The sequence below is a fragment of the Aythya marila genome (genome assembly GCF_965140915.1).
Source record: "Aythya marila genome assembly, chromosome: 12".
Lineage (NCBI taxonomy): Eukaryota > Metazoa > Chordata > Aves > Anseriformes > Anatidae > Aythya > Aythya marila.
Genome location: NC_139053.1, coordinates 11,104,825 through 11,127,412, shown reverse-complemented (window position 1 = coordinate 11,127,412; position 22,588 = coordinate 11,104,825). Strand labels below are relative to the sequence as shown.

The following is a 22,588-nucleotide window of genomic DNA, read 5'->3' as shown; positions in this document are numbered from 1 at the left end:
TAAACAAACATGAAAACGGCACGGAGCCACAGAGCTTTCCAGATCCTTCCTGTTCCCTCTGCACCACCGAGGGGGCTGTCCTGGGAGCAACCACAGAGGAGAGGGCTGCCACACCGGGCGCTGAGCTGGTCCCAGGCTGGTCACCCTACACCCCGTGCTTCGGCTATGCGAGAGCCAGAGGCCGGGGTGATGGCCTGGGGCTGTCCCCTGTTCACCCCACAGCACACCCAGGTGTGCTCTTCAGGCAGGGAGGCAGCTGCTGACTGGCAGGCACTCGGGGTTTATCTGAAATGGAGGTAAGGAAGGGTGAGGCGAGGACACGAGCTGTTGCACCACTGCACAGCTGCAGGTGACGAACAGCTCCTGTGCGTTTGGGCTCCGTGAGGTGGGCCTGCCCCTGGTGTGATCCTGCTCTTTGACACCCGCGTTGGGTCCACGTGCCCATTAGCCCAGGGCCTCAGAACCCCCCCCCAGCTACTGCTGATGTGAAGCGGGGAGATTCTTCCTGCACTGTTTGGTGTTTGTTAAATGTTACACCAGGAGAAGGCAACACCAGAGGGCTGTGCCTTTGCTGGAGTTGTGTTGTGTGTTCTAGGACCCGCTGGTTAAGAGGTTCCCAAGAGCCACGGTGTCACTTCCATGCCTGCCCAAATGTTGGCCTAGGGAGTGCTGCTCCTGAAGGGTGACATGTAAGTGACGAGGACTGGCCAAGCCAGTAAGTGTGCCTAAATTGTTTGTGTGACTTTTATAGACAATCTCTCTGGGCTGAAACACAGTCTGAATCTTCAAAGCACTGTGTGGGATGGCAGCTGTGGGACTCCTATTAAAGTTACTAGGCATCACACAACCAAAAACTCCTGTGACACCAGTGTGTTTCTGCTGGGAAATAGCTGCTGCTGAGGCTGCTGAGACAAAGGAACGTGGAGGAAAATGGACTCCACCAACTTGCTCCCCAAGAGCAACACCTCACTAAATTTCAACCCTAGGGCTTGCGCGTTTCTTGTAATAATAGTGGATATCAGTAATAGTGGATAATAGCTATAACAGAGGATATCACCAGAGATGTGCAGAACCTTTGAGACATTGGGATCTATTGTCAGCAAATGAGATGCTTCAAATTCATTGCAAAGTTGGAGAACATCTAACTCTGTAAAGAAGCTGATGGAGTTAAATGAAGGGAATTGAGTGAATATGATGAAGTCAGAGCATCAGGTTCTCATCCATGTTCCCAGAGAAGGTTCTCAGAGAAAGCCATCACAAAGCATTACCCTGAAAAGTAACTGCCTCCTACAGTGATAAATAGTCAAGAAAGCAGCTAAACATAAAAAACATAGTCACCAAATGGCTACAAGTTGATAAGCTTGAAAGCCTGGATTTTTCTTTAGAAAGATCCAAGAAAAGCAAAATCTTTTTTGTTACTTTTTTGAGGGTTTCCTGTGATGGTGTCCAAACTGTATTGGGGTTGTCTTAACCAGCTTTGACTGTCAGTGGTAGAAGGCAGCAGCCAAGAAAAAGCAGCCTGCTGACAAAGCTCAGAAAGTGTGAAGCGTCATATGGCACCGGGATTAGAGAGGGGGTAGAAGAGCTTGGGATGGAAATGAGCAGTACAGAGCAATGAAGTGCTTGAAGGAAAACCTGCTTTAGCGAGTGAGCACAGCCACAGGGCAAAAAGTTGCCCACCAGGCAAATACCAGTGGTCATATCATAGACAGGGAAATGGAGTCAGGCTGGTCACAGAGCTTTTTGCAACTCTTAGAAGACACTGATGGATGAAGACTCAGGGAAGAGAAGCTTCCTTTTTCTTACTGTTTTGACATCTTTCAGGCTTTAACATGAACTAACTACCATTATCCTAATTTTACAGATGGGGACAGACAGGTTACGTGACATGCTCAGGATCACATGAGCAGACTGTGTCAGAGTGAGAAACTGCACCTGGATCTCTCAGTTGTGAGGCTGCTGCTCTGGCACTGCGTCATCCTGACTGCAAACACAACACCGGGATTGACTTTGCCTGTGTCCTTGCTATGGCTACCAATGGTAAGGTTTTTGAACAAATTAAAGAAAGCAAAAATAGTCACTCCTCCAATTTGTATGTCCAATCCTATCTAGGCAGTAGCATAATGTACCCTAGAGGAGTCTGTAATTAATACAACTAATAACCCCTTGCTGCAAAGACTGAGACATCACTGGTTAAGAATCTAGATGAAACTTTCACCTTGTTTACCAAGTGCTTTATGTTGTGTGATTCAGAGTGGATTGGGGTGATATCTGCAGGAAAAATTAACTTATAACCAAGATGAACACTGCAAACTCCTTGGTGCCATTGACATGACTTGGCCACCACTGGAGCTTTAATGCACCTAGAGAGAAGTCAGGTAAAAATTAGACTGGAGAAGTAGTCATCAGCTATTGCAGAAGGGTTCATTGTGTTTGTCAGCATTCATCTCCACCACTCCAAAAGGTTTAATACACGTATTACAGCTGACAAAGGAATGGGTATCAGTAGTCTGTTGACACAAGAGCACATGTGGCTTCTAGGCATGTTCTTGGTTTTCAGCTACACCAAAGATCATCAGGATTGTTATTTTCCAAAGAGCCCAGGAGACCATTGTTCCCAATGCACAGCACACCTGGGGCACGTCCCACTCTAAGCAGGGCAGCTACTGAAAGCCCAGCCCTCAGTGGAAGGACCTATCCTTTTGACTCCAGTTCCCAAACCTACTACTGACTTATGCTGCTCCAGATATGTGCTGTGGGCTGCTGCTTTTAACCTGGTAGTGTTGCCAGAGGCACTGGGCACCTGGCATTTCATGACACCTAAGAAACACCCATTAATTGAAACTCATCAGGCAAACAGCCACTTCTGCTTGCTGTGGCTCTGTTTTTAGCTCTTCAGCTCTGAAGTAAGGCTGACAATTTTTGCTGGTTTCTCAGACCTCCTATTGAGTTTTGCTAATTAATATTTTTGAACTACTTAGCTGTTCTCAAGTCTATGGTGATCCAGAGAATTATTATTACTGCTGGTATTATTAAGACTAATAATACTGCTAATACCCTTAGTAAGCCTGGCAAAATTCAATTTGACTAAAATTCTTGCCACAAATGAAAAAAAAAACTAACTTCAGTGCTTCAGTGATGTGAGGGGGTACGTGACTCAGTTACCAGTACCTGCTGTTTACAAGGGGCAGGAAGAGTATATTTGCTCAAATGAAAAAGGTCAAGGCAGAGGCCCATTTGCTGTTTGTTAATAAGTAATCTGAAGTACAACACAGCTTTACTGTAACAAATCGGCCTAGCTTAGCTGTCCTTCCATCACCATTATTTCCAACACAATTCTTGATTAAAATGCCAGTTCAAAAATAATCCACATTCTCATAGATTATTTTCAACATCTCCAAAGCCACGCAGAGGATTTGTAGCTGGGGATCCACAGCAACAATAACATCAAAAAACCTCTTCCATATTTTTGCCAGTGCTTGTCTCAGGACACTGTTGGCGGCAAAGGCTGAAATGTCAGATAGAGCATTATTTAACTCCTCAGAAATTCTCCTGTAGACTTAGTCAAACCCATGCATCTTCCCTGTGGAAGTGTGCCAGTCCAGAGCCGTGGTGTAGCTAGCCTGCGTACAGCCAGCCCTCTAAGTTACTGATGTAACTTACAAATCCACCTACGTCATCTCTGCACCTGGCCCACAGTCAACAGTTAAAATTCAAACATGGACGTTAGAGAATATCTTTCTTCCAAGTATTGAGCATACGTGCACTTCATGCATTGCAACCCCTGCCCTGTCATTGTCTTTTGCCAGAAAGATGGTCATTGTCCAAGCAACAGTTGTCTTTAGTCACCCAGCAGTATTTTGGAAAAGGGCTGGAATAATGATGAGCCTTTGTGGTTCATCTATTGGCTGCAGGTAGGATTCATTAGAAAAGGTTTTCTTATTAATGAGACAAAGCAATACTTGTGCCAGCTGCCAGCTAACCACAGATTCTCTTCTGTAACCCTTAATGTTCATGTCCTTCAACTGTACTGGCCTGGGGCACTTCAGATGTCACACATCTGTTCCTTAAAATAGGGATTGTGAGGTACACCCTGCCGGAGCAGATGCAGCCCTAGCACAGAGCGTGGCACTCTCAGCAGGCACCCCAGCACGGGTTTGTGAGGGTGTTTTGCCGTATGCACAGGTATTTCTTGGAGGAAGGTAGCTGCACACACATGCATGAGGTCACCTTTGGAAACAGAAACCATGTGGATAGCAAACTGTGATTTCTAGCTTCCTGAAATGCAATTTCAAGAGGCAATGATCCTTTAACAAGTCAACAACCTAGTCCTGACTGCCTGTTAACTGAGGGGGAGGGAATGAGCTTGGTGAGGGAAGATTTTCCCTGCAGAACAGGTCACATTTGGCTGTGAGCGCAGAGCATCTTTCTGGTGCCAGAGCCTTACTAAAGTCTCCCAGAGCTCTGTAGTCCTCAAGGCCACCAGAGCCTGCCACCACCCAGGGCAGCAGCATGCGAGTGATGAGAAGTAGGAATGGCTTTCTGCAGCTGCCCCTCTGGCACCACACAGAAAACAGTAAGGCTGAGCAGCAGATATGCAGGTGTAGAGAACTCACAGCAGACAGGGAAGAACATGCGTGGCAGCAATTGCAGGGTCTTTGTGGTGGGATGGAAAGAGGATTCTTGCAACTGAGCGTTCACACACGTCAGGAGACAGCGTCAGTGGCTCCTAGCTGCCAGGAGCGGAGTGTTTTGGATGCCCTGGAGCCCTCTTGTTGTCTGGGGGAAGCTGGCATGGCTGGCGCTGCCCTGTGTGTCTGTACCTGCACAATTGGCTGCAGCTGGGTGGTTGGCAAGCAGTGCAGTTCACAGAGATTCTTGAATTGATCTAATGTGCACAGGATGTTTATCCCAGAACACCTGGGATTGTGGTGGAACTGATGCCCAGTTCTATGAAATTTGGGCTGATTTCATCTGGGATCTGGACAAATACCTTCTAGCTAAAGTGAGGCTAAGAGGAGGGTAGCATGAGGTCCTAGATCCCATGCCACCATGCTGCTCTGAAGGAGCATGTGGCTGTGCCATACGTCACACGTCCTGGCAGGGAGAGTAGTAAGCATTGCTAGCTGGCAGCCTTGGCAGAATGGTGATGCCACATGAAAATGCACGTGTTCATTACTCATGAGATACACATTTTCTGCCCATCCCCGCCTTTTCGCAGTATTATACACCCAGGGTGGTGGAGCTTTCTGTGCCTGTCCCTGGATGTTGTGCTATTTCCTTTTCCTGCACTTTGTCCTGGGTAACGTCTGTTGTAGTGAGTTGCAGGAGCCTTTAAAAACACTGCTACATTTTGCTCTTCCTCCAAAGTCCAGTGAGGTTTTACTTCTTCCCCTTGCAGCAATGGGAAAACAGGGGTTCCTGGATGTCAGGTGATTCTCCTGAAGCAGTGAGACTAGCTAGAAAATGCTAAGTATTCCCCAAACCTACTCCTGAGCGTTAGTCATCACCCTCACGTCACCCCTCAATGGCATCATGACAGCCAACTTGTGGATTATGCAGTCATTCATGGGAACATGAGAGGCATGTACTGAAAAGCAAACCCAGTGCCGCAAACAGCACTGTGGAGACGCACACCCTGTTCTAACCAGTAGCCACGATACTGGGAAAATGTGCAGGTGGTTTCAGAAACTCGTAGGTAGTCTATTATCACAGAGAAGGGGGGGGGGAAACCTTAGGGAGGTTTCCCCTATGACCATCTGTTAATTTTCTCCTGAAGCCACTATTGATTTTCTCATGCTAATGCCCTGCGCACACTGCTGTGAATCAGAGCACTGCACTGCTGTTGCTGGACCATGCAAGCTTCCCCGACTGGAATTAGCACACTGGCATGCTTCCTCGATTTGTACCTCAGTGCTTCATGTGCCTGGCAGTCATCAGCCTTGGAGACAAGTCTTCTGCTTTCCCACAGATCCTGGGCTTTGCTGCACCTCAGCTTGTGACAGCGGTGGGCTTCCTTTTTCTACTCACCTGCCTCCTTCCATATAGTTTCTGTAGCCCATCCTATTGTAACAGAGGCCTTGCTCAGACACCTAGCTGTGCTTCAGCCCGAGACCACGCTACTATTTTGTGCTACCTTAGGGATCAAGTGCTAAGACTGCTCATTGTCTGCCGTCCCCTTTGCACTTATATTTTGACCACTGCATGGACACATGCAACACATTAAAAATAACCACCCACCTTGGTGACAACAAATGTCAGCCTTTTGTACGTGCCTTGCAGTATCCATAGCCCCTGTAGCTAATGGTGGTCTTGGGGATGGACCCACCACGGACTAGCTCTGTGCTTCTGCCTTGTGCCAAGCTTTGGATGACATGAGTTTGTTGGGGCAGCAGCTGTACGGCGTTACAGCGTGGTTGCCAGCTGCCCCTGCTTTGGGCTGGAAGTCCCTGATGTTGCCTGTGATGGTGAACGCAGTGAAACTCCAAAGGTGAGCTATGGGGCAGTGATGGTGGGAACTTAGTGGGGTTAGCTTGGGCTGGAGTACACAATTCAGAAGAGCTTTCCCAGCTTTCTCTTTCTTTTTACAGTCTTCTGAGATACCAGAAGAAGGTGTTGGAAGGCAGATCATGGCTTGGGGGCAATACAAACAGCTTTGCTCTTTATCCTGGCACCTGAGAGCATTTATTATAAGTGACTCGGGCTGTGGCTTCATCCTGATGTGTTGTGTGTGTACTGGGAGTGCTCAGTGGTTTCCAAAGGAACTTACTGAGCATTGCAGCAAATGGGGAAACTCACCAAGGAACAGTTGCTGCAGTAAGTGAAACTTTGAAACAACTTTTGCTTTTCATTTGTGAGCAAAATACGGCATTTTTAAAGCATTTTTATTTATTTGTTTCTGAGCAGAATTATCAATTTCTACCATTGCAAATATAAATTTGTGCAGTGAAAACAGAAAGCAACCAGCTCAAGCTGCAAACTGTCATGGATTTGGTCCCGATGGAAACTGATGTAGTTGAATGTTTCCTCAAAGAAACGTCATCATTTGTGCATTTTTATGGTAAATAATTCTGGAAGAAAAAAATGTTTCTAATATCTATGAGCAATGCAAACAGATGCCGAAAGTGTTTTGCTATTTACTGGCTGTCTAAATACAATTTTTCCCTTTTTTAGAAGAAACAAAAAGGTTTTTCCCTCCTCCCACAAATGAAGAGACGAATGCACCACTGCGTGTCACGCAGAGAGCCGTAACAGGGAAGGATTTAGTGTGGTGCTGGGGTAGGATGTTGCTTCTGTAGCAATAGAAGCAATACAGAATTTTCCAATGGCTTTCCCCCTTTAGTGGATGCTAATTCACGAAACTCCTCATTTTATGGACCAAGACCTGAGTGCCCAGCCTGAGTAACCATTTGGTGTAGCCATTTGCAAATGCAATTATAAATTTTTGAAGTTATACCCAAGAGCAGTATTAAGCTCTGTGCTTCTTGATTTGTAGTGCCCACCTGCTGACTGCAGAGCCAGTACTCTGCACCGTGTGCCCAAAGCAAGCCTGGAATTTCCTTGCGAGGTCCGAAACCTTCAGCATCGTGGCCAGAGAGACTAATAGGGGGATTTTAAGGCTTTAAGTCTGCAGTGACCCAGTCCAGTGGATCCTCTTGAAGGTGAGTACAGACAGCCTTTCTGTCACAGCACACCTGTTTAAGCTGAAACACTTATTACCATCAACCAGGAAGTGACAAACAGGGTCACTGTTCTCCTCAGGGTCATTGTTCCCATCTTCCACCTCTTGCAGAGCACCCAAACCACAAGGTAGTGAGCTAAACACTGCTTATCTGCCCTCCACTGAGGATCTGCTGCTCTACAGCACAGCACTGTTGAATCATTGGGCCAGAAAGCAAGTGCACACGAGGGAGCGTGGCTGTCTTTCCTACCTGTTTGAGCATTCACATGGGAGTTTGAGAATCTGGTCTCTACTCCCAGGACTGTTTATGCATTTTACATGAAACAGTCACCAGGTAACATATAATCCCTGATCAAAGCCCTCAGGGGCTTTAGGCAAAGCAACGCCCAGTTTCTGGATCTTCATCAGAGTTAGGTGTGAAATGGGCTGAGCTGCTTGGTCCTGTCAAGACTGGGGCAGTTCTGGGCATGCAAAAAGGTGGAACTCTAGATAGCTGAGGAACTTGGGAGTATTAAAAAAGTTGGAGATTGAAAGGGCCAGATAGTGGCAAGGACCTAGAAGCTGCAGCAGGACGTATATGCTGGCATTTCAAACCAACGTGCAGATTTAGGGTAAAACCTCTGGTGCTTCAGTAGTGAAGTCTTCTTACAGGGAAATAATTGTTCTCACAGATTCCTGAAGTGGAAACTTCTTTACATAACAATTCTATGTCTTGTTTTTTGTTTCTTTTGTTTGTTTGTTTGTTTTTTAATGTCCCATTCCAGCCACTTCATTTGCTTGGATTTCTTTCTACTAGGCAGCATGTGCTGAGCTGCACAATGGTGGCTGCCGTATGAATAGCTTGTTATTCTTACCAAGCGTGACAACTGCTGTAGCAAAATCAAGAGCAACCTGCTCTAATGTAAACTGATTTCAGATTGCCCCCGGCAGTCCCAGCTACCTCATCTAACCTCTTTTTTTTGCCAGTTATTTTTTCTTTCTTTCCTTTCCTTTTTTTTTTTTTTTTTTCTTCTGCTGAAGACACACCCTATGCTTTCTTACAAGGTGTTTTATCATGCTGTCTTTTGTACCACTGTCCCCAACATGCAGAGTGTCTCTGGTATTATCCTTGGTACTTTGCACAGCCATTTGGTTTCTCTACCTGATGCAGAATCCGGCTGCCAGCCTGCCCCAGGGTTGAGCTCTGCCGTTGTTGACGGTTGTACCCAAGAATACCTGGCTACAAAACACCACAGATGTGTGCCCAGCTCTTGATGGGGCTGTTGTATCTTTGATACCCCACCTGCATTTTGGAGAGTGCTGTAGGGCTTGATAAATGCAGACAAAGTCTTATTCAGAGTGACAGCAGTGTCAAGTGGGCAGCAGTTGTGCTGGTAAGGGAGAGGAGAACATGGAGGGTGGGTTTGGGGCAGGCAGTATTGCTGGAGAAGCAGTCTGATTTGCCAATCACAGCTGCCAGATTGGTGTGTATGATGGGTGTGATATAAATTACTACCTATAAATAAATACCACAACAGCATTTTAATGAGGTGTTTTCTAGTAGCACTTGTCCAGGCTGGTTGTGTTATGCTAAGGCTGGAGAAGTATCTCCAAGCAAGCATCTTGGCTAAACCTTCATAAACACGGTCTCACCCAAGATCTAACTATGATTTGTTTGGATAAGAGGTTTTGCTTGTTTGTTTCTGGACATACTTTCAAATACATATGGGTTTTTGCCTCTATTTATTTATTTATTGCTTCTTGGCCCAGGTTTTGTGTTGGTGTCATAGACCCTAACTGGTGCAGAGACAAGGGCTAAATCTGGTGCCTTTGCCGAGCATTCATTGTTGTTCTGACAAAAAGTTGCAGAATGGCTGGGTCATCTGTGTTTTTTGGGTGGGAATTTGGGGCTGTGACTCACAGGACTGGCCTGTGTCGCCCCTTACACACCGTCCCATCTCAGGGAGCAGTGTCCTTAGCTTCTCATGGTGTGCCGGCAGACCTGGCGGTGCCGCCCGTGCTGTTGGTAGTTGTGCTCTCACAGATCCACACCCCACATCTGCACTGTAGTTCACTAAGAGCCAGAAACCAGTCCTGAGGACTTTTCACAGCAGCTAGCAATTTTTAATGAGCCTTTGGCAGCCTGGGCTGCTGAACAGATGGCTGCAGATAAATGTGCACATATACACTGTTTATCTGTCCTGCTCTATAGGGTCCCCTCACAGTGTTGTATCGGATCCTGTAAGGTTGCCCCTGCATACCTGAGTGTACACACTGCTTCATACAGCTGTGCTAGGGTAGATGTGAGTCTAAAGATCGGTCATGGTGTTCTATGAGAACCAAACAGATCCTGGTAGGAGGCAAATACTGAGGCTGGGGTTGCATTTGGAGGCTGTATCTCAGGCATGGCTTTTACAATATTTTAGTACAAAACAATAGTTTCATCAGAAAGCCTCTCAAATGCTAAATTGTCACCACAAGAATGTACGAGTGCTGCATATATCCAAAATAAAGTCAAGAAATAGACTTGCTCATGAACTAAGGAGTTTTTGCAACTTTGATGCCTGTACATTAAAGGCAGGACCTCTTTTCTACTCAGGTTGAAGATCTGAGAGAGAAAGTTCAGTTCTTTGATCCTTAAAGATAAAATCTCTGAAGTGAAGTCTCTTTACTGTCTGGACTTGTGATGCATACACCAAATTCATTCATATTATAAATAAGTAATAACTGGCAGGTGATGCTATGGAGATAACAGCTTCATTCTTTTCGAGGAATCATTAACTCCAGCCAGGTCTCCCAGATCAACAGCTATTAAAAAAATAATAATAATAATTTTGATGGTTGGAGGGGACATCTGGAGGGCTACACTCCAACCTGACTAACTTGTATATGAGCTTAGGTTGCTCAGGGCTTTGTCATTACATTTTGGATATCTCCAAGGATGGGGATTTCACAAATCTCTCCCAGCACCTGTTTCACTGCATGCCTATTCTCATTTTGAAAAATTTCTTCTATTATATTCAATGGAATTTCTCCTGCTACAACTTGTGGCCATTGCCCTTGTGCTGCATGCCGCTGATGAGAGTCTGGTTCCATTATCTGCATGCAGCCCAGGGTGCAGTTGGCCATCATTACTCACAGGCATGCTGCTGACTCATGGTCAGCACTTTGTCCACCAGGACCCCAGTCCTCTGTTCAGTGAGCTCAGTGTTAGGCACAAACATGCCGAGGATGCATTCGCCCTATCATCCAGGTTGCTGATCAAGACTGGCCCTAGTGTTGTCCCCTGAGGAATGCCATTTGTTAATGCCAATTAGAAGTCTAGTTGTTGACCATTATTGCCTTTTGACCTTCATAGTCCAGCCATGTGCTTTTTCCAGCCATGATGTGGTCTGTCCCTACAGTCCATACCACCCGTTTGGTAAGTGTGGGAGACAATGTTACAGGTCATACTAAAGCCAAAGTAAGTGACATCCACTGCTTCCTCAACCTTGTCCATCCAGCCCATAATCACAGCACAGAAGACAACCAGGTTGGCCAGGTACAATTTGAGCTTAGTGAATTCACGTTGCCTGTTCTTAGTCCCTTTCTTGTCTTTCTTCTATCTGGAAGTGGATTTTATGTGGACTTGCTCTGTAATATTCCCAGGAAATGTGCCGATACTTTACAACTGACATCTTTTTATTTGCTAACGCTTTGAGTAATGCCTTTCAGAAGAAGCCAGGTGATTACATGTGTGGGGTTTGTGAGTCCTCCAGCATGAGCTGTGTTGGTTGAGGGAATTTTTGGTAGAGAGTGGCTGAGCAGGTCAAACTCAGAAGCAAGCTAACCAGGATACTCCTGCTGGGAATCCCTTTTTTCCCAGCCTAGCCACCAAGGATGACCTGCCTACCTTTGTTGTCATGGTTTTTGTGTTACCACAGGGCAGGAATCCTAAAGAGAGGAAATGATAAAAGAGGAGGAATGAGGCTACCAGACCAACAGACAGTGGAGTATGATATTGTCAGAGCTGGCACCAGGAAAGGCTTTGACTAGTTTGAGTAGGAGGAAGAAATAAGGAAGAAGAAGGGGTAAGGTTATCTGCATGGAGTGCTAGGTACAGGCATGGTCATTTCTAGAGAGCATGAGTAGTTCAGTCAACAGGAGGGGTCAGGCACTTGCCAAAACACACATTAACACAATGGCATATAGTGGGTTGAATTCACAGAAGGCGGTTGAGTTTCACTAGGTAAGACATTGGCAAAGCAGTTGGCCTGGTCTGGCCCCACAGTCAGACCTGGTGGATTTCCAACCATTTTCTTTCTTACTTTCTATAGTCACACTATTGTACTTCAGGCCTCTGTGAATTAATCTGCCATGCCCTCAGAAGCTCTCTTTTGCTGCAGGGCCTGGCTGCAGATACAGCACCTGCTTCTGGACAGGGAGGCATCCATGAAGTCCCCTGAATCCCTCCTTTTCTGTGGAAAACAAAACTCCTGGAAATGCTGGTCAGGACATTGGTGGTCTTTGTGGGAGACACTGGGGCATTCTCAGCTGGAAAGGCTTGGCAGACCAGATACATCCCCTGTGCGTGAAACTAGCCTGTGTAATTGGAATGAAGGAAAGAGGCAGGAAGGTGCAGTGGTGGGAGGTGACAACTCTGCATGAGCACTTGGACAGGCAGCATTGGGCATGGCTTGCTAATTAGCAGAAACATACATAATCCTATTGTCTTTCACTGTGCCCATGTTAATGTGACTGAGCAGCTGTATTCCTGTGATGGCCTTACCTTTGTAATCTTCTTACCTAGCATATGAGAAGACTTTCAACAGTGATGCACAGAAAAGCAAATAGGACACTGGTGTAGTGACAACCCTGCTGTGGCTCCATGTGCGTCTCTAACAGAGGAGACACAATCTCAGGCACATGCAGCTGAAGTTTGGATTTCTCTGCACAGCAGACTGAGGTTTCCAGGGTCCCAAGGTACATGTGAGTACCTGCACACTGGACTGCAGTCCCTCACGCACTAATGAAATCTGACTTGCTGGGTCACCCTCCTGCTTCATTTGCAGTGACACAATATCATTTAAAGTTGTTTGCTTATTACAGAGATAATATCACAAGGTGTGGTGCCCTGATGGGAGTCTAGCAAGAAAGTAACACTCATGCACCCTCCCACCTTTGGCAGATCGTCTGAGGGTCCCTCATTGGCTTCGTGACGGAAAGTGGTTGATTCACCTCCACCCAGCGGTAATTACCTGTTGCTGTCTGCTGGAAGTTCCCATGTTTGGCATTGGAGTGGTAAGCCTAGAACTCACTGCTGAGATTAACTGCAATGTAAAACCATGATTTCTTGATGCCTCTGTTTTATATTCAGCCTAGTAAAAGTTGCTTAGTGCATTATATCATTTACTTGTGATATTATATAATCATTAAAATATGCCTAATTGCTGTTACCCTGATGTACTCATACTTCTCAGCAGCTATTTGCATGCAGCCTCCCCATCAAACAAGAGAGCAGTTCTGGTAGCAGAAGAGCTGGTGGTTTTTTTTTTGCTGTTTTGCTATTTTATTTTATTTTATTTTATTTTATTTTATTTTATTTTATTTTATTTTATTTTATTTTATTTTATTTTATTTTATTTTATTTTATTTTATTTTATTTTATTTTATTATTTTTACTTGCCTTTTAGGAGAGTCCTTTTTTTCTTTTTCCTCCCTCCTTTTATTCTAGATCCTCATGCATACAATAGAGCTCCTTCCAGAGGGGCTTTGCCCGCCCCTGAAAGCTGATCGTTTTAGCCCCTCAGCTTTAAGATACAATTACTCCCTTGTCAGTGCAGTTCTTACCGAACCAGGCTGGCTTGGCAGGTCTCCACTCCTTCTTTGTTTAAGTTTATTTATTTTTATATCAGAAAGGTAGTAAAATTGACAAAAGAGGTTTATTCAGACTCTAACTGTACAGTTTACCTCACACACAAAATAAAACATCCAGCACACTTCCTTTTGTTTGTGGCATCAATGCTGAACTCTTATAAAGCCAGAGTTAGGTAACTTCTCCCTGGCTTTACCTTTTGAAACCTTTTTTGTATCAGTGTCCCATGCTGAGTTTTCTGTTGTTTGCTCTGCACCCTCCATCTTTTTGGGATGTTGTTGGCTCAAAGTGGAAAACTTTTCACAGAAGTGAGCCCAAGCCTTTAGGGCCCCAGCAGGCAGGGCTTTCACTGGAAGAGAAGGATGGAGAAATGAAGGGAGGGGGCTCCCACAGGGGCCATTTTGGGTGGAATTAGTGGTGCCCCCCTGAGCAGTTCACGTGTCTCCTCACTCAGGTTCTGTGGGTCCCATCTGCACAGGGGGAAACACTGCATCAGGACCAGCCGTAGCCTCACTGGGGTCAGGCCTCCACTCGGCTGCATCCCCTCCTGGAGCACCTCAGAGCTGCTGTGCTGAGTAACCTCTTCCATGGCACAAGCACTAAACCCTGGAGTCCTTACTCAAACAGTGGGCTCTCATTTAGGGATCAGATTTAGTATCCAAATGATCCTATAAACACAGCTATGGAACAGGAGCTGCAATCTATTTAGCAAGGTCTGTTTTCATGTATGTTCATCGATGAGTTGGGATCAGAGTGGGTGTAGGTCCTGGGGATGGGTGACTGGAGTTAGCAAAGAAGAAAGAGGTGTGGGAGGATGGAGTTCTTTCAAAAGAGAAGGTCAAATCACAACTCTGTTTCTAGCTGGTGTACACTAATACTCCTGCTACAATTATATATGGGGTCTGGAAAAATGAATAAATTGTCTTTAAAAACCTGGTTTAATTGAGAAAATAGAGCAGAGACAGCAATGCAGGAAGGAGAAATTAATTCACTCAATATTATTTGTTAACATACCAAATTCTCCGCCTTTATATGCACTGCAGTAGTTCTGTCATCCAATGCAGGCACACAACACGTCAACTAATGGGGACACTGCTGCTGGGGAGGCTCTCGGACAAGGTTAGCAACAGCCAGACCAATACTGAAATGTTTACTGCAGACACAGGTTCATTTGTGACCCAGGCACTGGGACTACACAGCCTCCAGCCCCATGTGTGTTTATTTTGGCGCCTGCCTTCCTCTTCTGAGGCTCTGCTCCCCACCTAGGCTGTACGTAGCCAAGTCTGTGCTCTGCAAAAGGCAATCGGTGATGTTACTGTGCTCTGCTGACCAGGGGTACTGTCTAACAGTTGTTCTGAGTGCACTGCAGGTTACATGCATGTTAGCCAGCATTTTGACTTTGGGGAGGGCTGTAACCTACATCAGATGGTGGACTGGGATATTTGCAGGCTTGTCCAAGAGCTTATCATGTTCAGCACTACCGAAAGCCTGGGGAATGGGATACCCAAATCCCTTTGGTGCTGTTACCATCCCAACCCAGCTTTCCTCGGCCATGCCTGGAACTTGTCCACCACCAGCATTGCTGGGTGTCTGTGCCCATGTGCTCTAAGTGCCTTCCTTTAGAAACAAGTGAAGGGCATTGCCTCGTGTGCTGGAAAACACGCACAGAGTCTCTGTGCTTAAACTCACCAATGGGTACAGTGCGAAGCCAGGCCTTGGGAACTCTGATTTTGCCTCCAACACCGTCTGATGATCTGAGTCCTGCTCTTGACAGCCCAGAGCTGCCACTTGCCCTCCTGGAGGTGAGGTGACCCTGGCTTGGTGGGTCACACACCCACACCATCAAACCCTCCCAAACGTATGCAGTGCATCATCACCTTTGTGCTACTCCCAGCTGAACAGAAAGAGGACTTCACCTCCCCTTCTTGTATCAGAAAGGTCAATCCCAGCACAGACTGCCTTTTCTTTTAAAGCCATTAAAAGGATTTTACATCATAAAATGCTGTAATAGCAATGCAATTAATGACTCTTTAGAAGCATTCAGAGATTACTGGCTCTTGGTGCAGTAAATAGAAAGCAGTAAGGTTCTGTAGTTCATTTCCAAACAGGTGAGTGGGAACTCTGAAAGCAGCAGCGATTAGTGTGTCTGCAGGTCTGGTTTCTCCTTTCCCTGAAGTGAAGGTAGGCGTTAGTCTGAGGTGTGCAACATCAACATCATGCCTGATCTAAGATTTGCCAATGTTCATTTGTTGCTTTCTACTCTTTAGCAATCAAACAGAAACTTTTCAGCTGGTACCTTCTGGGTGACAAGGTTTGAGAAATAACCTTTCGGTCACTATTGCAGCATTGTGAAAATATTCTTAGGTGATAAGACAGCTGCATCCCATGAGTAGAGCTCATTATAGCAGCGCAACCTGTGTTCCCTGGTATGGTTCAGAGAGTTCGCTACCAAAAATGTACATTACTTCTCTGGGTGGTAGTGTATATACTGCAAGAGAAATGCTCCAGATGGAGCTGCTCAAACTTACATTGGCATATTTGCCTGTTCTAGAAACCTTTACACTTGGTTCTGCTTAAGCACCATTAGTGGCAAAAGCTACATTGCGGGCTGTGGCAGTGGGACTGGGTCAGTAATGGCATGTTATGATAAATCGGCTGTGTTGTATCACAAATATTGTGATTGCTCAGGAGACTGGTGACCCTCTTACTTTCTGAAGCTATATTTAAGTTTCAAAATTTGAGTTATTTGCTATATAAGCCATTGTAAAAATGAGTATCATTGTAGTGATATATAACAGACAAAGGTATCTCTTCCCAGTGAAGCAGTGTTGAGTCATTATATATTACCACCAAAGGAACAAACTAAGTTTTAACAACAATAGTTGGCAGTATTTCTATTAAATGGCATTAGCCAATAATTTCTAAAAAATGCCTGTTAATTACAGCATTCAACCCTTGCAGACAGTTCTATTTTACATGAGTGCAATCCAGTTTCCAGCCATTAGCTGAAGACTGTAGCCTTTCGTCGTAGCTGAACAAGACCATATATTACCAGATTCCTTTCTGGGGTACATTTATTGTCACCATTTTGTTTTGTTTTTGTTTTTTATTATTTTTGGTTTTGATTGGTTGATTGGTTGGTTTTAATCCTGACACTGCCAAGTAACATTCAAAAGAGACAGTTTACTCACCGCTACCTCCAGGCAGCTCATCTGGCTGGTAAGCGACCTGCCGGCTCAGGTCCAGGGCAGCTGCTTAGCTCAAACACAGTGCTCTGCCGCTGCGGCTGGGCTGTCGGGGCAGCCAGCCTGGCTCCAGAGCCCAGGTGACCTGCTGTCCTCACAGCAGCCCTAACACCAGCAGCAAGCTGCACGTTGCACTGTGGCAGCCAGCCTGGGATGAGGACTGCTGGCGGAGCTGGGGTGGGCTGAGGAGCAGGAGCTGCCTGCTAGCTGGGGCATCCTGCACATTCTGCCTGGGCATCTGGGCCATATTGTGTGTCCCTGGAATGCTGAACCCCCTTGGCACGTTTGGCAAGAGGGCTGGCACAGGGTGTGCTGCCATGGCCGTCTGCTGCTGACCCTCAGCTGCTCACAGGAGGTGTCTGCTGGGTTCCCAGCACATCTGGTAGTTGTCATGTCATGCCACGAAGTGTTACCTTCTAGCTACACAAGTGCATCCTAGAAGGCACAGAGAAGGAACAGATATGGATAAATCTCATAGGCAACTGTAATAGCGGCAGGAAAAAAGTGATATTTGTTTTGTACTTATCACTTCGACTAGCTGTAATTATTATTGCTATTGTTAGTGCTTCTATTTGCAATATTACCTGAGGCTGCTCAGCCAGCACTGGGCTCCATTGTATTCAGCACAAACGCATCCAGACCCCTCCAAAAAGCTTCCAGATCAGAATGCAAGTGACGTACGATGGCAGAGAGGAGGGATAAAACCAAATGGATACAATTAGCCTAGGCACAACTTAGTCATTCTCTTCTTGGTATAATTATGAAATGGACAAAGGTAGCGCCAAATAACCTCAAATGCCCTTCTGGCCATAATTAATTATATTGCATAATAATAGTGTCAGTTTAAACATTGTTTAAAACCGATGCTTTGCTCAAAATTACTGTACAGCCACACTTACATCTTGCACAACAGACTAATACATAGCAGTGTCTTGACTTCCATTTTCTATTTCATTGTGTCCTCAGTGCGTAGGAAAAGCTCTTGACCAAAGAGGAGTCAGTGGTACAGTGGTAAATAAAAGTGGGTAGATTCATCTGTCTGTGGTATAGAAGAAGCAGGTAAATACTCGAAGTGCCCAGAGTAGAAGTGGGTACAAAGGGAGTGCCCTTTGCCTGCATTTACCCTTGACTACACCACTTAGAAGAGTTGCATAATTGATACAATTGAACCACATCAGTCCTTTATTTATAGAACATAATGAAATGGTTTTCAACATCCTGGATCACGCTACATGGGTGATTGCCATATATGCATCCAAGGAGAATAAATAAAAACATTTCCCTAAGGTATTCTGTCTCTTCACCTTCTCTAGTTGCATCCAGGACTTAATTTTGAGAGATGTTCTGTAACTAGTGCAGCACGTAATCCTGTGCTGCTATTGCACACACTGTGTCCAGAGAAGAGCTGCAGTGATGCTGCCCCATAACATTGGAGGTTCACATTTCCCATGTAGTACATCAAGTGTTGTCATAAATCGGGGAAGCTTAGAGTGCACACATAGCTATACATACCACAAACTGTTTAGCACAGACCCCCACATTGTACTGAAGTTACTTCTTTTTTTCAAACTTCATTAGCTTGTATTTGACATAAATCTAGCTTGCCTAGAAAGCAGACAGACTCAAGCTCATATATATATATATATATATAAAGCTGTGGCATATGATGGTTGCTTTCAGTGATGGAAATGGAAGTGAGTCATGAAGCAGTCCCCTGATAAACACAAATGGCATAGATAATCTGAGCCCACTGTTTGAGCCGCAGGCTCCTACACCAGCTTGTGCTTGTGATGATCGCAGAATCATAGAATCATTAAGGTTGGAAAAGACCTTCAAGATCATCTGGTCCAACCACCACCCTACTGCCAATGTCACCCACTAAACCATGTCTCTCATTACTGCACCTTGCACTGTGATCATCATAATCTAAGGACAAGTGTGGTCTACAACAGAAGCATGAGCATCAGGTAGAACTGAGAAAAGATTACTATAAAAGTTACAAAAAATAAAACACTGCCATTATTATTATTTTTTTTTTTCCTGTCATTGGAAAAATATGGATAATTCAGAAGTATTTCTCTGGCTGGCTGTTTTGTCCATCTTTACATGATGTTCTACTATTCCTATTGCATCATTTGAACTTGGCCTTTACTTATGATGCTACATTGTTTTATGTATACACTTTATAATTAGAACTACTAATTGCAAGCTTGCTTGTTGCCTTTAGTTGATTTTCCAGGGCATTACTTGCAAAAAGATCACAATTACTCAGTTCTTTTCAATTGCTCAGTGAGTATTTTCATACATAGAAACCAGGACTAGGTGTTAAACTTACTGTATTTCTAAGCTTTAGACTGTGCCCACCTGATGTGCAGAAATGATCTGCATCAAAAATTTAATATTTTCTGAGGTGTTTAAGTTCTCTTCTCATAAACTTTTTTTTTTTTTTTTCTGAATAAAATTAAAAAACAAATCCGATCAGACATACTGAGGGAGTTCTGCACTAGCTGTTACATTAATTTTTAATTGTTTGTGTTTTGTTTGTTTGTTTTTTTTTACATGTATAACTCTAGCCCAGACATATTGTCGTATTCTTGATACGTTTGGGAAAAACTGCACACAAAAAATATCCATATAGTTTAATCATTCTGCAAGAAAGAGCTAGTCATTTCCATATACATGCTGCAAACCTAAATACAATGGTCCCATTTTATCATTTGTTATTTCAACTTTGCTGATGATTCAGTGGTGTTATTCCAGTGCAAAACTGGAGTAACACAGCAGTGAATCAGGCTCATTGGCTCTGCATCTCTCTATCTAAAATGAGGATCCACCTACAGGTAAAATACTATCATATTGCGAGTATCTCACAGACTGCAATCTGTTCTGGCATGTCAGATCTTCATCGGAAAAGGATTGCATAGGTTCAAAATTAAAGCACATGCTGAATGCTGTTTTAGTCAATGGGAATACTCGTGAACAAGATGAGCTGGTTTTGGCTTTTCTAATGACAAATCACTCCAATGAAAAATATCAGAGCATATGGTTACTTTTTTTCTTTTTTTTAATTGCCCATGTTTTCATTACCTGTGGCTGCCACGGATGGAGATAGCAGCACCTCCACCGCTTTCCCAAGCGGGCTGCAAGTTGTAGGGCCAGCTCCCTGCTGGGGACAGGGCATGCAGGCCAGAGGAGTTGCTGGGTGTGCAGTGAGCTCAGTGACGTGCTGACAGCAAGACGCAGTGACTCTCTCCTGTCACCACACTCTGATGCTGGTGACAGCTCCAAGGAGACACCTCCAAGTGTGTTCTTGCAGCAGTGGGAGTTACATCAGACACTACAGCTATTTTATTGGCAGCCACGAGCTCAGCTTCACCGCATTTTGGTAAAACCTCAATGGCAAATAATGCTAGAAAGTGCATATAAGTGAAATCAGCATATTTTTTCAGTATGAGTATTTCATGATTTATTAAACAGTCTCTACTCAAACTGCCAAATAACTTCCCCCTTCCCTTCTGTCATTCCAAGTTTGTTCCTTTCCAAAGGCAGTCTTAAAGGGCATCCCACAGAAATCTGCATTCAGTCATGCCTGCAGATGTAGCTCTCTCCCACTTGCACAAACACACATTTAGCTCTCGTGCACCTTGTGCTTGAGCTGATTAATAAATAGATCCCAGGTATATGATGGTCCTGATACGCTTGGCAGGAAACAGCCAAATGCCTGTTGGGTTGAGCAACAGCCATCAGAGGACCTGAGCAATTAACTGAGTGTATTGATCTGTTTGCAGGTGGGAGGAATTACCAAGGTGAGCTGCATGTGGCACACTGAGGGGCTAGGAGAAGGGCTCTACTGTGCACCCAAGGATTGCTCTGGGAACACAACCGGAAAAGCTCTTTTGTTTCCACCACATGGCAACAGCATCACCTTGGGTAGTTGCTGCAAGCACCCTGCGAGGCCTTGGACCCATGGCTTTGCCCAGCATGGCTCAGATCTCCACACCTGACCTGCTCACGGCACGAGTGGTGTCGTGTCACACACGCTGGAGTCTTCAGGGTGACATCAACACTAAGACATCACCGCTGGGCTTTGCTGGATTAGCACAAGCTTTTTCACCCCGTTAAAGGCTTTGTCTTTTGGTCTTCAACCTGTAATCAACCCAGGTGTTAGCAGGTGAAAGTTGGCACTGTCTGCTGGCATTCAGCTGGAAGGAGCTGATGGCATCAGGGTGCAGTGACAACTGGGTGACACCATAAAAAGAGCGGCAAGTTGTTGGCAATCCCAGCAGAGAGGGAAGGGGGGGCCATGACCTGCCACTCCCCTGCTGAAGGCACAGCCTTGGTGGCAAGGTTTGGCTGCAGCAGATGGGAGATAAGCAGTGTGTGTAATTGCAGTGCACAGCTTTCAGGAGCAGAGTGAAGGCTTCACTCTGCAGTGACACCCAGCCTCTACCAGCACAGATCAGTTGTCGTTGTCAAAAAGACTTCAGGTGAACCCAGGAAAAGTGAAACATTGTGAGAAAAAATGAAGGATGAACAAGAAAGACAGAACCTTACACTAACACTAATATGAACACTGCTCTATTAAGAATTGTCAGCCTAGTTTTTATCTTGTAGCAGAGAGATTGTTTTTGAGAACATATGCAGAGTGAAATGAATTCATAAACCTCTGTACCAGGTGCAATCATTAGTCAGTAAATGAATTACACATAATTATCTGCTTTGTATTTAATTCACTTGGCTTCCAGTTTCTTACTCTTCATACAGTGAAACTCTCTATCTCTCTCACACAAACACACTCTCCATGGGCAAGGAGGTTTTGGAGGGCTGCCATCATCCTGACTCATGAATCAGACTCCATGATTTGAATGATATTTATCTAAGCCTGCAAACAAAGAAGATGGCTATGTGTCCAATGAGAGAATAATTATTGTTATTATGTTTATAGAGCAACAAAGTCGGGAGTTAGGACCCCGGGGGAAAGGCGGCAGGAAGGGCGAGCTGGGCAGAGGCAGGAGGCTGTAGGCAGTGTTTCAGTGCAGGCATGTGCCAGGGCCCTTGCAGGGTTCCCTGCCTGTGAGTCACCTCTGCCAGGAATCGCCCAGCGGCCAAGGCGGGTGGCGAGGTGATGCCTGCCTCAGCAGGGACGCTCGCTGGGAGCCGTAGGACCACCTCGCCGAGACACCAGGACAACGCAGGGCCTGCGAGGGCTTTACCAGTGGCTGGAAGAGTTGGGGCTGGCTCAGAGCATCCTAGCCAGCTCTGCCACTGCAAGGCTGAGGACTGAGGATGGGGATGTGCCGGTCTGCGGTAAGTCAACCCCGGCCATGCGGGGTAGCAAAGCTGAGCAGCAGCCTCCTACTTGCAGTAAATGTTGTGTATTGTTTTCTTTGCAGAAGCCATCTGTACACTTATATCCACAACTACTTTATTTTAACTTAACTAGAAAGAAAGGGAAAAAAATCCATAAGGGAAAAAGCCTCCTTTGCATGTAACACAGCTGCTACCACAGCAGGTTGCTTAGAAATAGAAATGTCTCTTGGCATGGCATTTGGGCTCACCTTGCTCCTTGACCTCAGTGCACCGTTGGGCAGAGGAGCTCTGCTCCACCGCCTGGGAGAGCTCTGGACACCGTGACAGTGGCAGTTCCTTGCGTGACCCAGGCTTGCTGCTGCCAGGTCAGTGCTCAGTGTGCTTACAGAGGGCAGTGACAGAGGAGACTTTACCTGTCAGGGCAATCTGTAGTAGGCAGTGAGCTTGGGAGAACCAGCAATTTGAACACCATATTTCTAAAATGCACCTGCCACTCTAAATCCTCATCCTGCCTGGGAC

The 22,588-nt window shown here is 45.4% G+C and overlaps 1 long non-coding RNA gene across 1 annotated transcript; it reads left to right on the top strand.

Moving 5' to 3' along the window:
• The first annotated feature begins 1,873 nt into the window (after positions 1–1,873).
• On the top strand, positions 1,874–21,619 carry LOC309882574. The gene is made up of 4 exons (XR_014318313.1): positions 1,874–2,040; positions 6,591–6,816; positions 7,496–7,661; positions 20,548–21,619. It is a non-coding gene; the product is annotated as an uncharacterized lncRNA (long non-coding RNA).
• The last annotated feature ends 969 nt before the right edge of the window (positions 21,620–22,588 follow it).